This window comes from Arachis hypogaea, chromosome 1 (assembly GCF_003086295.3).
Source record: "Arachis hypogaea cultivar Tifrunner chromosome 1, arahy.Tifrunner.gnm2.J5K5, whole genome shotgun sequence".
Classification (NCBI taxonomy): domain Eukaryota; kingdom Viridiplantae; phylum Streptophyta; class Magnoliopsida; order Fabales; family Fabaceae; genus Arachis; species Arachis hypogaea.
This window is the reverse complement of record NC_092036.1, coordinates 40,641,565-40,649,665: the sequence shown is the minus strand read 5'-3', so window position 1 is coordinate 40,649,665 and position 8,101 is coordinate 40,641,565.

Here is an 8,101-nt window from a genome sequence, read left to right as displayed (position 1 = left end):
GAACTATTTCATGTATTAGGCGAGCTCGGTGTAGGCTAGCCTCTGAGAGTGGTGAAGTGGTTACTACCAATTCACCAATCTTATCTGAAGGCGAATCTGAAATGTCATTTGAGGAAGAAACAAGCTCCTCTTCTACTAATTCGGTTGATTTACCTGCAAGTAATATGGCGGAGCCCGGAAGGATTACTTTCCAGGAGGCAGGAGCTCCAGACTTTACACTGCAGCCGTATCAAGTGCGTCACCCAAATCTGGCTGCAGATTTTGAACTAAAGACTATACTAATCAACTTGATACCTAAATTTCACGGCTTACCTACTCAGGAGCCTATAAAGTACCTTAGGGATTTTCAGATAGGCTGTTCTACTGTTAGGCGTCATGGTGCAGATGAGACTTCTATTCTGCTAACCGCCTTCCCGTTTTCTCTTGAGGGAAAGGCGAAGGAGTGGTACTACACTTAACCAGAAGCAGTTGTTACTAACTGGATACGCTCAGGAGGGAATTCTTGGAAAAATACTTTCCAGCTGAAGTTACTGATAGACCGAGGAAAGAAATTTCCTGCATTATTCAAGGCAAATCAGAGACCCTTTATGAGTATTGGGAGCGCTTTAGGAATCTTTTGGATGCATGCCCCCACCACATGATTGATAAGTTGATGTTGATCAACTACTTCACACAAGGCATGAAGCCTCAGGATAAGACTACATCGGATGGTGCGAGTAATGGTTCTCTGAAAAAGTACAAGACCGCAGATGAAGCATGGCAATGGATTAGCGACCTAGCTGAGTCTACTTGGAATCACAGGCACAGGAACAACCATCCCAAGGCTATTGCAAAGGTTTCCTCTAGCAGTGATACTACTGCTCTCACACAGACTCTATGTGAGATAACCAACCTACTGAAGCAGATAAAGCTGAATCAACAACAACCTCAGCCTCCCCCAGCACAACAGAGTCAACAGTTGGTTCCTCAAAGAGTATGCGGAATATGTGCCAATTATACTCATTACACTGATGAGTGTCTGCAGCTCCAACAAGAAGAAAACACCTTGGCAGCTACTCATAATTTCTATGACCGCCCGAATCAATGATACTATCAACAAGGCGGTAACTATAACCAAGGTGGAAACTACAATTAAGGTTGGCAAGACAACTCCAACTAGGGATGGAGAGATAATTCCAACCAAGGATGGAGGGACAAATACAACAAAGGAGGCAGAGACAACACTGGGAATCAGAGATGGAACAACAACAACAGATAGCAAAACCAAAACCAGCCTTACCGAGCACCTCACCAAAGGCAAGCCTAGGGATCTCAGAACAACTAACAGCAAGCCCCTCAAGTCACTTACCCACCTTCCTCTTCCAATGATGAGTTGCTTCAATCTATTGAGCAAAGACAAAAGACCATGGAGAACACACTTAGCTCTACCTTGAACGGTCTGAACTTTGCTGTACAAGCTCTCGTTTTATAGATTGGATCTATGAATACCCCCAACAGTTAACCTGCAAGCTCTAATGCACTTCTATCTCAACCTTTACCCAACCCCAAGCATCAATGCCATCACTTTGAGGTCCGAAACTACACTGAAAGGGAGGAGTCATGAGGAGCCAAGCTCAAAGAAGAATATTCAAGTTGAAGATGTTGTTGAAATAGAAGATGCTAAAGATAAAGAGGAAGTACAAGACATGGTTGCAGAAGAAGCAACTCAACCAGAGAATGGCGCATCAAGGACAGCTAAAGCTACACGTGATGCCATCCATATCCTCTTTCCACACCTTGCAAGGAAGTCCAGAAAGCAGATGGAGCTCGATCCCAAAATGGTAGAGATCTTTAAAAAGGTTGAAGTAACTATTCCCTTTTTTATGCTTTTTAGCAAGTACCTAAATATACAAAATTTCTAAAAGATTTGTGCATGCATAAGGATAAAATTAATGAATTAGAAACTATTCCTTTAGGTAGCTTTATATCTACTTTAATGGGTGATATACCAGAAAAATATAGTGATCCAGGTCTATGCATGGTTAGCTGTACTATTGAGGGTGTAACAATTTCTGACTACATGTGTGATCTAGGAGCATGTGTGAGTATTATGCCATTATCTGTATATGATGCTTTGAGGCTACCTCCTTTAAAAAGGTCGGCAGCACACTTTGTTTTGGTAGATAAAAGCATAATCTCGGTGATTGGGATTGCTGAGGACGTGCTACTGAGCATTAAGGGGCTAACATTTCCTATTGATTTTTACATTTTGGAGATGCCCCCTAATGACTCAGGAAGACCATCATCCCTCCTGCTAGGAAGGCCATTTCTGAAAACTTCAAAGTTCAAGTTGGATGCCTTCTTAGGAACTTACTCTTTTGAGATAGGTGGCAGAACAGTGAGCTTCAATCTGGATGAAGCTATAAAGCACCCACCGGAGGATCATTCCATCTTCCAGTGCGATATTATTGATGAGGCCGTGGCTGCAGTCCATCAGGAAGAAATAGAAGAGATGCACATGGAGCAAGGTGCAAGTGTGGGAAAGCCCTCTGAGCTTCCTGAATATGTCATACCACCACACATAGCCCCAAATGATCAAGTGCCTAGCCAGGAGTAGAAAATAGAACTAAAGCCCCTTCCACCCCACCTCAAATATGCTTACTATGAGGATAATCAGAAGCTCCCAGTCAACATTGCAAGGGAACTCACTTCCCAATAGGAGGAGCAGCTGCTTAGTATGCTGAGAAGACACAAGAAAGCAATTGGGTAGAGCTTGGCAGATCTAGTTGGCATCAGCCGCCAAATCTGTGAACACCGAATATTTTTAGAAGAGGGAGCAAGGCCTGTCCGTCAACCTCAAAGGCGGCTTAATCCCACCATTTTGGAAGTTGTCAAGAAAGAAGTAACCAGATTACTTGAAGCAGACATCATCTACCATATCTCAAATAGTGAATGGGTCAGCCTAGTACAAGTGGTGCCCAAGAAGTCTGGAGTCACAATAGTGAAGAATGAGCAAGGAGAGCTCATAACAACTAGAGTGTAGAATGCTTGGAAGGTGTGCATTGATTATAGGCACCTCAACCAGGCTACCCGCAAGGATCACTACCCCCTGCCTTTTATCGATCAGATGCTTGATCGCCTGTCAGGTAAATCACACTACTGCTTTTTAGATGGGTACACTGGATATTTTCAGATTCATATAGCTCCTGAGGATCAAGAAAAGACTACTTTTACATGTCCCTTTGGAACGTATGCATACAAGAGAATGCCTTTTGGCCTATGTAATGCACCGGCTACGTTCCAAAGATGCATGATGAGCATTTTCTCAAATCTTCTTGAAGACTGTATGGAAGTTTTCATGGATGATTTTAGTGTGTATGGTGATTCTTTCAACCTTTGCTTAGATAGTTTAGCTAGAGTATTAGGCAAGTGTGTCAGTTCAAACCTTGTATTGAATTTTGAAAAATGTCATTTTATGGTTAAACAAGGTATTTTTCTAGGACACGTTTCTAATACTGGTATTTCTGTAGATCCAGCAATGGTAAATGTCATTTCTAGTCTACCTTACCCCTCCTCCATGAGGGAAGTCAATGCGTTCCTTGGCCATGCAGGTTTTTACTGGAGATTTATCAAGGACTTTAGTAAGGTAGCTTTGCCTTTATCCAGACTGTTGTAGAAGGATGTTGAGTTCGAGATGAGTAGGGACTATATGGAAGCGTTTGATAAGCTGAAGATCGCTTTAACTCAAGCCTCTATTGTGAGAGGACCAGATTGGAGCCAGCCTTTTGAGATTATGTGTAATGCCTCCAACCATGCAGTAGGAGCAGCGCTGGCTCAACGCAAAGGTAAGGATCCTTTTGTAATTGCTTATGCTTCTAAGACACTAGACGCTACTCAGTCTAATTACACTACCACTGAAAAAGAGCTTCTAGCTATTATTTTTGTTTTTGATAAATTCCGAGCCTACTTACTTGGTACTAAGGTGGTAGTGTACTCAGACCACGTAGCTCTAAAATTTTTATTAGCTAAAAATGAGTCCAAACCAAGGTTGATACGTTGGATATTGTTACTGCAAGAATTTGATTTAGAGATTAAAGATAGGAGTGGTTCCCTGAATTTAGTGGCAGACCACTTGAGTTGCCTTGAGCACATCAAGGATGACTCCACTCCTGTCAATGATGCTTTTCCATTTGATAGCTTGCAGGCAATATCTGAAGTAATCCCTTGGTATGCACCTATAGCTAATTATCTAGTTAGTCATACATTCCCTCCTAATTTTACTAAGCATCAAAGGGACAAGTTGAAAAGTGAGTCCAAATATTAAATATGGGATGACCCATATTTGTGGAGGTATGGTGCTGACCAGATAATTAGAAGGTGTGTGCCTCAATCAGAATTTCAGTCAATTTTAGAGGCTTGACACTCCTCTGAGAGTGTTGGGCATTTTGGCCATAAAAAAACAGCTAGAAAAATATTAGACTATGGATTCTGGTGGCCCACTCTTTTTAAGCATGCTACTGCCTTCTATAAATTTTGCCCCCCATGCCAAAGGTTTGGTAATATATCCAAGAGGGATGAGATGCCCCAGCAGCTTATGCTATTCTGTGAAATTTTTTATGTTTGGGGCATTAACTTTATGGGTCCATTTCCAAACTCTAATGGTTTCTTATATGTACTGTTAGCTGTGGATTATGTTTCTAAATGGGTGGAAGCTATTCCCATCCGTACTGATGATGCTAACACTGTTGTCTCTTTTGTTAGAAATCATATTATCTGTCGCTTCAGATCACCACGAGCAATCGTGAGTGATCAAGGCACTCACTTTTGTAACAGGAGATTAACAGGCTTACTGAAGAAACACGACATCATTCACAAGACAGCAACAACTTACCATCCCCAAATCAATGGGCAAGCCGAGGTGTCTAACAGAGAGATAAAGCGCATATTGCAGAAGATAGTCAAGCCTCATCGGAAGGACTGGAGCACCAGACTTGTTGATGCGCTCTGGGCTTACTAGACAGCATACAAGACACCCATAAGAATGAGTCCATTCCGCCTGGTCTATGGCAAAGCTTGTCACCTTCCAATGGAGGTAGAGCACAAATCTTTCTAGGCAGTGAGAGAATGCAACATGGGATTTGAGAAAGCCGGAGCTAAAAGGAAGCTGCAACTACAAGAATTAGAGAGCCTTCGCCTCGAAGCATATGACAACTCCAGGCTCTACAAAGAAAAGGTGAATGCTGTGCATGACAAGCACATCAAGAGGAGAGAGTTCCGACCTGGGGACTTGGTCCTTCTTTACAACTCCAGGTTGATTCTCATGCCAAGCAAGCTGAGATTAGATGGGAAGGTCCCTACAGAGCAGAAAAGGCAGAGCCATACGGAGTCTTTCACCTGAGTCATCCTTCAAGCTCCAATTTCATCAAAGTCAATGGACATCGCATGAAGCTGTAACATGGCGAGAAGATGAAGAACAATAAAGAATAGAGATCTTCCTCTTGGAGGATCCACCAACAGTAGAAGACTGAGCTTGTGGACCATCCAACTTAAGGACGTTAAAGCAAAGTGCTAGGTGGGAGACAACCCACCATGGTATGATCGTTCCTCTCTTTTTAGTTTATTTTAGTGAGTCTTCTCATTATCACTGCATACATTCTGCATTATCACCTGCATTCATCATAAAAAAATGGCACCTCGACGCGTACGCGTCGTATGTGAGTGTGAGAATAAGAAGGATTAAATAGAAAGTTGGGTAGGAGTGGCGCTGGAAGCGTGCTAGAAGCACAAATACAATCATGCGTACGCGTCGCTTGTGCTTTCAGTAGTCCATGCGTAAGCATCCCTGACACGTATGCGTCGCCCTGGAAATCGGCATACATGTGTGTATGGCCAGAGATTTATGATGGTGTAGCGCTGGAATGGGACTGGGAGCACAAGCCATATCACGTGGACGCGTCCCTGATGCGTGCGCGTCGCTTTCCCACAATGGCCAGTCACACGTGTGCGGCCTTGACGCACACATGTCATATGCAATTTTGGCTCTCATGCATATCAAGCAGAGAGTTGTGTGTGCGCGGGGCTGCCTTCGCGACATTCACACAACCAATATCACGCGCACGCATCCCAAATGCGTATGCTCACTTGAAATTAGTGTGCCCCACGCGTAAGCGTTGCACGCGACACACAATTGAAACAGCACGGCGCCCATATTTCTTATCCTTTCCCCAATCCTAATTTCTTTCTTCTTCTTTCTTCTTCCTTCTTTCTTCTTCTATCTTTTCTATCTTCTTCTTCTTTTTCTCTTACTTCTTTCCCACTCAGACCCTCCATTACCCCTCTCTTTTCATCTTCTTCTCAAGGTTCTTTCTTCCTATCTTCTTTCTTTCCTTCTTACTATTTATCTCTTCCTTTTGTATTCTTTTAATTGGTGTTCACAATTTAAATGGGTAATTGTTTTCTTCTATATTTGCTTCTGGATATATTAAGGAGTGATTTGACAATTAACATTAATTTTTGGATTGCATGCATGATGGATTCCATACTTTCCCGAATATATTTTACATGCATACCAAGTGTTTGTGAAAAAGCCCATATGACATTGTGAATTCTTAATTATTCTACTCTTCTACTATACTGCCTGCTTTTAACAAAACTGTTGCAATATTTTATTGTTTAAATATAATTGTCAATACAAACGTAGTTGTTAGTTTGTTACATTTGATAATCAAATTGAGTTATTAATGCTTGATCTATGCTACTTATGCCTTTTCTGGCATGCTAATTGGTGCGCGAAATTGTGAACAATACTTTTCACAACTCTCATAATCCCCGGTCATGAACCCCAAAAACTTGGTGTTCAATACCATGGCATTACACAACTTCGCACAACTAACCAGCAAGTGCACTGGGTCGTCCAAGTAATAAACCTTACGCGAGTAAGGGTCGATCCCACGGAGATTGTTAGTATGAAGCAAGCTATGGTCATCTTGTAAATCTTAGTCAGGCAAACTCAAATGGATATGGTGATGAACGCATAAAAACATAAAGATAGAGATAGAGATACTTATGTAATTCATTGGTAGGAACTTCAGACAAGCGTTTGAAGATGCCTTCCCTTCCGTCTCTCTGCTTTCCTACTGTCTTCATCCAATCCTTCTTACTCCTTTCCATGGCAAGCTTATGTAGGGTTTCACCGTTGTCAGTGGCTACCTCCCATCATCTCAGTGAAAACGTTCCTATGCTCTGTCACAGCATGGCTAATCATCTGTCGGTTCTCGGTCAGGCCGGAATAGAATCCAGCGATTCTTTTGCGTATGTCACTAACGCCCCGCCTGCTAGGAGTTTGAAGCACGTCACAATCATTCAATCATTGAATCCTACTCAGAATACCACAGACAAGGTTAGACCTTCTGGATTCTCTTGAATGCTGCCATCAGTTCTAGCCTATACCACGAAGACTCTGATCTCACGGAATGGTTGGCTCGGTTGTCAGGCGAGCACTCGGTTGTCAGGCGATCAACCATGCATCGTGCAATCAGGAATCCACGAGATATTCACCCAATCGAAGGTAGAACGGAGGTGGTTGTCAGTCACACGTTCATAGGTGAGAATGATGATGAGTGTCACGGATCATCACATTCATCAAGTTGAAGAACAAGTGATATCTTAGAACAAGAACAAGCGGAATTGAATGGAAGAACAATAGTAATTGCATTAATACTCGAGGTACAGCAGAGCTCCACACCTTAATCTATGGTGTGTAGAAACTCCACCGTTGAAAATACATAAGTATAAGGTCTAGGCATGGCCGTGAGGCCAGCCTCCCAATGATCTAAGAACTAGGTGTCCAAAGATGATCTAGAGATCTAGAGTGATCAAAAGATGAAAATACAATAGTAAAAGGTCCTACTTATAGAAAACTAGTAGCCTAGGGTGTACAGAGATGAGTAAATGACATAAAAATCCACTTCCGGGCCCACTTGGTGTGTGCTTGGGCTGAGCAATGAAGCATTTTCGTGTAGAGACTCTTCTTGGAGTTAAACGCCAGCTTTAGTGCCAGTTTGGGCGTTTAACTCCCATTTGGGTGCCAGTTCCAGCGTTTAACGCTGGGATTTCTGAGGGT